This window comes from Pinus tabuliformis, chromosome 8 (assembly GCF_031772625.1).
Source record: "Pinus tabuliformis cultivar Carrire ecotype Pingquan chromosome 8, CPIR1, whole genome shotgun sequence".
Classification (NCBI taxonomy): Eukaryota; Viridiplantae; Streptophyta; class Pinopsida; order Pinales; family Pinaceae; genus Pinus; species Pinus tabuliformis.
The window spans coordinates 1,066,473,951-1,066,483,800 of record NC_142294.1 but is presented as its reverse complement, the minus strand read 5'-3'; the positions used below and the strand labels follow the sequence as shown (position 1 = coordinate 1,066,483,800).

Here is a 9,850-nt window from a genome sequence, read left to right as displayed (position 1 = left end):
ACTGGTTTTTTCCACAAAAGGCTTGATAATTCGCTATGCATGGTTTTGAACAAAATCCCTTACTCCACAAAGTAGTTCAACTCTTAATAGGGGTAATCTCTGTTCACAAGTGCATACCTTGGAATATGAATGCGAAATCTCTGAAGGCGCTCTGATCAACTTCTTTTGAGTGCTCCCATATATCCTTTTCTGTGCAGCAGTGATAAATTTTTGATAAGATTTTCCTTTGTTAGCGCAATGTTCTTAGCAACAGAACAGGTGCTCAAATGCCGAAGGTCCCCTGCCGCCAACATGCAGTGCAAAAGCTAAAATGACAGCTATAGGCATGCCAACCACATAGTATGCCCCAAGGTTTGCATAGGCACCCAACGTTTGCCATCCACATCCTCTAGCAATACCTGATAGAACACCTTGGATGGCATCCATAAATGTTGAGGGTACAAGCAGTGGCACCATGATTGAAATGCATTCATCTACCTCTACTTCATTGCTATAAACATAGCCCCATACATTTCTGATAGAGAATAAGATATATCTTATCATAAGAGCCTCATTGACTGCCATACAAACCCCGACACACACTGATAACTGTGCAGTGCGGGAGCGTCCAGCTCCTAGTTCATTGGAAACTCGTGTACTTACAGCAGCACCCACGCCAAAGGGGATCATATATGCAACTGCATGAGTGCTAAGACAGATGGAGAGAACTGATATCTCAAATTCAGGCTTGGGCAACAAACCGGAGAAGAGAACAAGCATTTCAAAAGACCAGTATTCCAAGCAACGCATTACTGCAGATAGAATAGTAAGCTTAAGAAAGTTTGTAATGTCATATAAAGCTTCCCTTGAGAAAGATGTCCATGTCTTCTTGCATGCAGGGGAAGATTTAACATAAATTGATAGAAGTGCCACATTTAGCCAATTTGAAATGCTATTTGCAAGCGCAGCCCCTTTATTACCTAATCCAACTTTGAACACCAATACCCAACAAACGGGAACATGAACTTTATCATAAATATTTTTCAAATCTTTCAATCCATTGTGGCACCCTGCTTTGTGAAAGAAGTTACAGATTGTGAAAAGACAATCCCCAAATATCAAACACTCCATTACTTATAACATTTAATAGATTCTTTGTCTAGAGGATTCAACACAACATCTCCTGCAAGTCTCCCACATTAGTATGTACATCTTTCACAATCACCCATGAGCCAGAATTCAGAGATAACTCCCTTAATGTATTTGATGGCAATCCTACAATAGTTGTATCATCATAAGGTGTCTCCTTGAACATACTGCCACTGCTCTTATCAACATTCCTGGAGGGAAGAAGAACTCTGTACAATAAGCATGCTAGAATTTGGACTTTCACTGAAAACTCAAACAAATCCCCAGTTTCGTAGCACGCTACGAAACCACGCAAACAGGTAGCGCTGCGAAACTGCTAAAAAGAATTCTGGCGCTGCGAAACTGCTCTGACTTTAAGCCAAGCTAAAAAAATTTTACTACAGCATTTTCAGTGATAACAGCTGAAAACATAAATGATAGAGGAAATGGGGAGAGAGTAAAAGGTGCCTTTCCCATCCGAGAGACCAATGGGGACACAAAAATGAAAAACATAAGTCCCTCAGCCTTACCTAACTTCCATGGATTGACTACTGAAGACCCTGATACCTTCTTGTTTGATTTTTTTGTCCTTTGTCGAACTTATGACTATGCAGAATACGAGCAAAAGTTGAAACTCTTTCCTTCTACCCTCAAGGATGCAACACTACGCTAGTTCATGGGGTTGCCTAGAAATAGTATCACAACTTGGGCTCAGATGCAGCAAGCCTTTCACAACAAATAATGGGACTACTGTAGGTCAAAGGATACAAAGGAGGAAATCTTCCAAATGACCATGGGAAGTGATGAATCTTTAGAAGACTATGAAGAGAGGTTTCAACTCAGTTATAAAAGGGCGAGGTGCACACTTGACCCCAAATCCCTGAAGTTGGTTCTGCTCAGAGGAGTCCCTAAAGACCTTCTAGATACCCTCCATTTGTTGGTTGGGGGAGACATCTACCAGCTACATTATGATGAAATAAAAATTGTGTTTAGAAACCATTCTAGGGTAGCTAGGAAGATAGGTAGGGGAAGCCAACTCTTAGCCAGTACCCCCTTATCTAGTTCTTTCCTTAAAAACGAGTTTTCAAATCAGATGGAGGATTTCAAAAGCGAGATGAGACAGACTATTGCCATGCAAATGGATACCTTGCGAATCCAAAAGAAACAAGAGGAAGCCGAGAGGGCTTTGGCCATCTTTTCTCCCAGGTGCACTAGAAAGCATCCTAGCAACGAATGTCCATTACTCTGTAGAAGTGTGTTTTGTCTGTGAAGAATACCATTCTATGAATCAATGCCCTTCCTTGACCAAATTTAAAGCTATGTACCAAGGGGCTAAAGGAGCCACTGAACCACTCTACTTCATGAACCAAAGGAGGCCACATGGGCCCAGACCTTACCAACAGGGAATGCCAGGGTCATCCCAGACTTATTACAACCCCAATCAAGCCACTTCCATGCCTTCTTCGGATCCCCCTACTCATCCTTCCTAGTCCACACCCCCTCCTTGGTTGTATCCTCCTCAATACCATACTCAACTAGCTGCTCACTCATTTCATTCTCACGCTCAGCCACAACCTTAGTGGAATGCCCCTCATCAGGGGTGGAGGCCCCAATACAACTCTTCTCCCTCTCTTTTTCCTGCACCACCTGCTCAACCGAACCCGAACCCCAATAATAGACAGGCCCAACAAGTATATACTAGAGAGACAACATGTCGTACCTATGCTATGGAGATTCAGGAGATCAACCTACGATCTGGGAAGGTCCTCCTAGATAGCCAACCTCCTCCTAAGGAGGATGAGGAAGAAAAATAGGAAAGTGATCCCAAAGCCATTCCACCCTTTCCTGAGAGACTAACTAGAACCACGCAACCAACCCCAGGAGAAACTAAACTTTTGGGAGAACTTAAATAGTTATGTGTGAAAATACCACTTCTCCAGGCCATAAAAGATGTACCAATATACAAAACGTTGATCAAAGAGAAGTGTTTCAGGCACCTAGGTAGGCGCAAGAGAGATGCCCCAACTATCAATGTCATAGGACAACTGTTTGACCTGATGTTGGGATAAGTAATCTGTCCAAAATATCTGGACCTTGGGATTCCTGTAGTCGATGTCCATATCAATGGCACCATAATCCCAGACACCTTGATTGATCTAGGGTCTGCCATTAACGTAATGATCAAGGACACTACGCTCAAACTCAACCTTCAAAGTTCCCTAAGAAAGACCTCAATAGTACTACATTTGGCAGATCGCTCCACTGTGACTCCTGAGGGGATTTTAGAAGATGTCATGGTCTCCATTGATTACTGGGAGTACCCTACTGACTTCTTGGTTCTTTAGCGAAAGGAAAAGCTCACTGGGTATCCCCTCATCTTTGGAAGGCCTTCGTTAGCTACTGCAGATGCTTACAAAAGTTGTCGAGCTGGGAGCATGACCATCGGGAATGAGCATATGTCCAAACAACTAGTCTTATATCCTCTTGCCCAACCTCTGCTAGAACATGACTTACCTCTATGGTTGAAGGAGGAAGATGAGGATGAAGTCTACTACACACCATTGTGTACAGTGGTAGCCACCAGGGGAGGTCCTCAAACTGAGGATGATCTTATTGAGAATTTGATTCAAAATCCTCCCCCCAGTTTGTTGCCATTAGAATAGTTAATGGAAGAAACCCAAGTCAATGCTTTAGTTTATCTCTGTGTGGCTGATCCGACCTCTCTCTGAGTTAAGAATGTGGAATTTGGCCCTAAAAGAACTTTGAAGATCAACTCATCCCTATCCACCTCTCAGGAGAAAGATATGTGTAGCTTATTGAATAGCCATTTGGATGCTTTTGCTTGGAGCTATAAGGAGATAAATGGAGTCCACCCTTTAGTCTATACTCATGACATTTACATTAAGGAGGATTGTAAACTAGTCAGGTAGACTCAAAGAAGGATGAATCTAGCCTTTAAGGACATTATCAAAGAAGAACTGCAAAATTTGTTCAATGCAGGATTCATCTATCCCATCTCTTATAGTGAATGGGTTTCTCCTTTGGTGCTTGTGCCTAAGAAAAATAGGAAGTGGAGAATCTGTGTAGATTACCGAGAACTTAACAAAGCCACTAAGAAGGACCATTTTCCTTTGCCTTTCATAGATCAAGTGTTAGATGGTCTGGTAGGAAAGAAGTTATTTTCCTTCCTAGATGGGTTTAGCGGGTACAATCAGATCCAAATCAGCCTGGAAGACCAAGATAAGACCATTTTCACTTGTCCATGGGGTACCTTTGCCGACCACGTCCTTCCTTTTGCGTTATGCAATGCTCCTGCCACTTTGCAAAGAGTATTACTGAGTATATTCGCTGAGCTGGTTCATGATTCAGTCGAAATCTATATGGATGACTTTACCCCTTATGGTTCTAACTTCAAAGAAGCTTTGACTAACCTAAGGAAAGTTTTAGCCAAATGTATTGAAATGAACTTGTCCCTCAGTCTTGATAAACGTGAATTCCTAATTACTGAAGGGACCATGCTAGGTCATACAATTTCTCTGCAAGGTTTACAGGTGGATCCCAACAAGATTGCTATCATCCAAAGAGTCCCGCCTCCTAAAAAGGTAAGAGATGTTCATAGTCTTCTAGGCTTAGCAGGATATTATAGAAGATTCATTCAAGATTTCAGTAAGCTAGCCTCTTCATTGTTTGGTCTTTTGGGAAAAGATGCTGAGTTCGTATGGACTGAAAACTGTCAAGAGGCTCTGGATGCTTTGAAAGGTAAGCTGATAACTGCCCCAATCTTGAGAGTTCCAAACTGGGCCCTACCTTTCCACATTCACACAGATGCCTCGAACAAAGCTATAGGAGCAACCTTAGGACAAGTTGAAGAGAAGCTACCGTATGCCATACATTTTGTCAGTAAAAACTTGTCCAAGGCACAATTAAACTACACTGTAACTGAAAAGGAGCTCCTGGCTGTAGTCCATTCCCTAAACAAGATTAGACACTACATCACTAACTATCAAACATTCGTGCATACTGATCATGCTGAAATTAGGTATTTGACGAATAAACCTGATGTAAACACTTGTATCATTAGATGGTTACTTTTATTACAACAATTTGATTTGATCATTGTTGATAAGCCAGGTAAGGAAAATGTTGTTGCTGATTTTCTGTCTAGACTAGATCTGCCTGCAGGTGAAGAAGGGATGGTGGATGATCAAATGCGAGATGAACACCTATTTGCTATTTCAGTACTCTCCCCATGGTTTGCTGATATAGCAAATTATTTGGTTTCAGCACAGTTTCCACCATACATGTCATCAAAAGAGAAGAGAAAGATCGTGAGGAAAAGTGCCCCATTCACTTGGATTGGGGGCAATCTTTTTAAACTTGGCCCAGATTAGATTTTGAGGCACTGTGTCAAGGAGGAGGAATTTTTTGACATCCTCCTAACCTGTCATGATGGGCCTTGTGGGGGCCACTTTGCAGCAAAGAGAACTGCCTTCAAAATTCTGCAGGCAGGGTACTATTGGCCGACTCTTCATCAAGATGTCAGGAGATACATTAGCCAATGTCACATATGTTAAAGGATGGGGAAACCTACTCCAAGGGATGATATGCCCTTGCAACCTCAAGTGACTTTCAAGCCATTTGAGAAGTGGGGCATGGAATTTGTAGGTCCTATCAACCCTCTTTCAAAACAAAAGTCCTACATCATTGTGTGCATGGATTACCTGCAAAAGTGGGTGGAAACAAAGGCAATCAAAGTAGCAACATAAGAAAAAGTAGCTGAGTTTTTGAGGGAAAATATCTTCTACAAGTTTGGCTACCCAAGAGAATTAGTCACAGATCAAGGAAGTCAGTTTAACTCTAACCTGATTGAAGACCTACTCACTTATCATAATATTAAGCATAGAACTTCCACCCCTTATCATCTGCAAGCAAATGGATAGGTGGAAGTTACTAATAGAGCTTTGGAAGGAATTTTGACTAAGGTAGTGAGAAGTAGCAGAAAAGATTGGGCCAATCGCTTGGTTGAGCCCATCTAGGCCTATAACACTACTTGGAAAACTACAACAGAGTTCACACCCTATGATTTGGTCTATGGGAAGAAGGCTTTGTTGTCCATAGAATTTGAATATAACACATTGAGGTTGGCAACTTAGTTGGACCTAGATCTCAGCCATGCACAACAGGAAAGATTGCTTCAGCTGAATGGAGTAGATGAACAGAGAATGCAAGCCCTTCTCCACTCAGGGGTAGTCCAACTTCAAAGAAAGATATGGCATGACCGGCACCTTAAAGAGAAACAATTTCAGCCAAGAGATTGGGCACTGCTGTATGATTCAAGATACAAGGATTTCAAGAGCAAGCTGAGGACAAGATGGCTAGGACCATATACAGTGGAAACATGTAATGAAAATGGTCCAGTCCTTATTCAGACCATTGATGAAGAAGCCATCCCCATGCTCATCAATGGGCATAGATTGAAGATCTACAGGAAGCCCCTTTCCAAGTAGGAGTTCATTGAGACTCTTGGTGAATCAGTATTAGTAGTGGAGCAAGTCCCTGTCTCCACACCACCTACACCATGAACAAAAAAAAAAAAAAAAAAAAAAACAAAAAAAAAAAATAAGAAAAACACAGAAAAAAGAAAATGGAATAAAAGATCCCTGGGTGAAAACCTCTTGGAGGTGCCTAGGGTAGACAGTGAGGGTGAAAACCTCCTGGAGGCACCCCAACTGTCTTAGACTGAAAAAAAAAAGGAGAAAAAATAAACGTAATTTCTTTTAAATAAATTGCAGGTTGCAGGAAGGTCATTACAGGTTTTAGGAGGATCGCACAAGACAAAGACAAAGGACATGACCAGGCTGCATGCATCCCTCATAGTCCACTCCTCCATCACTATTACCCTTTCCTAAGTTTCGATCTCATTTGGTCTGAAATTTCGCATCCTACAGGAAACTCAGTGTCTTCTACAGGAGGATCTTGTAGAGACTACAGAAAAGCCAAAATCAATCTCAGAGGAGGACTCAAGGGTTGGAAATCTGTATATGAGGCCTGTGAACCTACTTACCACCATCCATTGCCCTACGTCACTATTCCATCTCTGTACACCTTCATTGCACTCGTTTTCATGTCCGTACATAGTCACACACAAAAATATTATTTCTTTCATGCTGCAAACAAATTTTTTTTATGACAAATAAAAGCAGCAGCCTTTTCAATTACCCCTACCTGATACCTTCCATCTATGATTCCTTGTCAGCTGAGACGTTCTTCAGTAGTTGTAGACCTACTCAGATATTAGCTTGAATTTCAGAAGGAGAAGCAGCTACAGGAAATCCTATAGCGTTCGTGTAGCAGCTGATCCCTCTGAAAAGCATACTCCAGAGACAGGGTCAGCAAAGTAGGGAGTATGAATCATGCAAGGAGCTCTGTTTGAATGTAAGATCATCAGAAAAAGCACGAGGCCGAGCATGCAAAGTGTAAATAGCAACAACAGTGAACAAATGGATTCTAAAATCTGAAATATGCATAACACGGCCGCGATTGAGCAGGTAAGTGCCTAACCCTATTCCTTCGTTGCATGAATCATATTTCAAGGCTGCATGACTATGGGGATGGTTACGATTGAATGGAATTAGTTGCCAGTTAATTGGCCACCCTCGTTCAGTTACACATCCTCGTCGAATTCGAACGAGCCCCATCAAATTCAAAACTGCTGATCAAATACACAACCAACACATGTGGTATGCCCATTCAGGAGAAACCATTCAGGACTGGTAGTGGTGGTAGCGGATAATGGGAGTAAGGGAGGTGATGGTAGTCAGAAAGCATGCAGAAACATTATGACCGTGACGTAGGACCAACGGTCCGAATGGGGATAACGTACCCATCTGGCCACCTCATCTCCTCACCACGAATCACGCCAACAGTTAAAAGAAAACTCAGTTGAGGCCTTCGCCACCCTTTGTTCATTTTGCATTCACGATGTTCTCGACTGGAGTACACACCTACCACATCCAAAGCAGCTAACCAATCATCCTTTTCCAGTTTTCTACCAGTTTTTTAAACCCTCCTACCTATCAGGCTCTACAGGAGCACTGTTTCATTCTACAGGAGCCGGAAAATTTCTACAGGACAGGCAGAGAACAACTCTGCAGAAGGAAAACCTTGGATTTTCATCGAAATTCAAGCTCAAAACAAGGTATTCTCAGGAAAACGTCTCTGCATATGACTTGTTTGAGTAAGGTGGTGAATTAAACACGGCATCATATTGAAAAAAGATAGTGAAAGTTTGCATGCATATTTCCCCGAGTCTACATAGTTTCTGATTTCTTCTCTGAAATCTGCCTCCTCCTTTTTCAAATTCTCTTGTAAGGAAGGTACATGCAACCATAGAGCCCAGCCTGTGTGTGTGAAAAAAAATGAATTTGCATATCTATCCACTTGCTGAAAAGAACCTGTGTCCTTATCCCCTGTTCTGTAAATTTTTCTTTTTTCAAAAACAGAAAGTCAAATTCAGGATAACAACAGTTTAAAACAGGGGAATTATTGCAATTTGATGTTGTAAGGAGAAGCACACGGGGAATTCCTTCTTGGTTTCAGAAAAAACCGAATTCAGCTATCCTCTGTTTCAGTGTTGACTATTTTTTCTCACCTGAGCATTTTTTTTCTGGTTAAAACGCAAAAAAGAAGCAATCAACACCATGCTAGGAGGATTCATAAGGAAAGAACCTTTAAACTCTACCAAATTGCATGAGCACCCTGAGGTGGTGGCCCTCTTCACCAGGGAAAACTGGATATCCTTCTTTGACAGAATTCAGGGATATGATGAGGAGGTGACTGAAGAATTTTTGATGTCCCTAAGACCACATTCAAAGACACATGCCACAGTTAGTTTTAGGGGTCTAACCCTAGTGCTCACACCTGATTTCATCAGTAGAATCACTAGTCTCCCACTGGGGCTCCCTTGGAGCAAAGAGGAGAAATCATTGGGACAAGTTGATAAGAAGACATTTTTTCTACTTGAGGAGCATCTTGTAGAAGATAAAAATGGGGTCAGAAGGACAAGCTTGTCTCCTCTCTGGAGTGAAGTTAGCTACCAAATAATGAAGTATATCACATGTGAAGGGAGGTTCAACATCATTTATGGTTATCATTTCAGGTTGTCACATGAATTAAGGTATGGGATGGACTTGCCTCTAACTAGAAAACTGAGCATCCCATATTTTCTCCTTTAGTATTTAATTTAATGTGGTACAAAGCTAAATGTAGGGATCCCAGATCAGTTGGCCCACCATGGGCTCATCAAAATATTGGTGGAAGATGCCTTACACACCTATACTATCCCCATAGCTTCGGAAATTTTTAGAAATATGTCTAGGGATGATGACATCAGAACATTGACTGAGGACATTAGCCCATCCAGTAGTGATGAGGAGGAGAAAACTAAAGAAATTGAGAGGAATAGTATTGAGGAAGCACAGGAAATTTAAACAGAGGAGAAAGAGGAAGAAAAAGAGGAATTTGACAAGATTGCTACTGACCTTAAGGTATAAAAGGAGACAACTTCAAAAATAGAGAAGGGAAAAAGGACAAAGGTTGGAAAGAAAAAAGCCAAGAAAGCTCGAAACAAGGCTGCCACAGCCAAGGCAGGGACCTAGCAAGAAAAATAAAAGACATAGCCTGAGATATCAGTGACACAAGAAGAAACAATGTACATAGACAAGGTTACAGGAAGTGAAGGAAA

General features: G+C 41.6%; 1 pseudogene; it reads right to left on the bottom strand.

The window, feature by feature from the left end:
- Positions 1-243: 243 nt before the first annotated feature.
- LOC149239019 (protein DETOXIFICATION 16 pseudogene) lies at positions 244-789 on the bottom strand (annotated as a pseudogene).
- Positions 790-9,850: the final 9,061 nt, after the last annotated feature.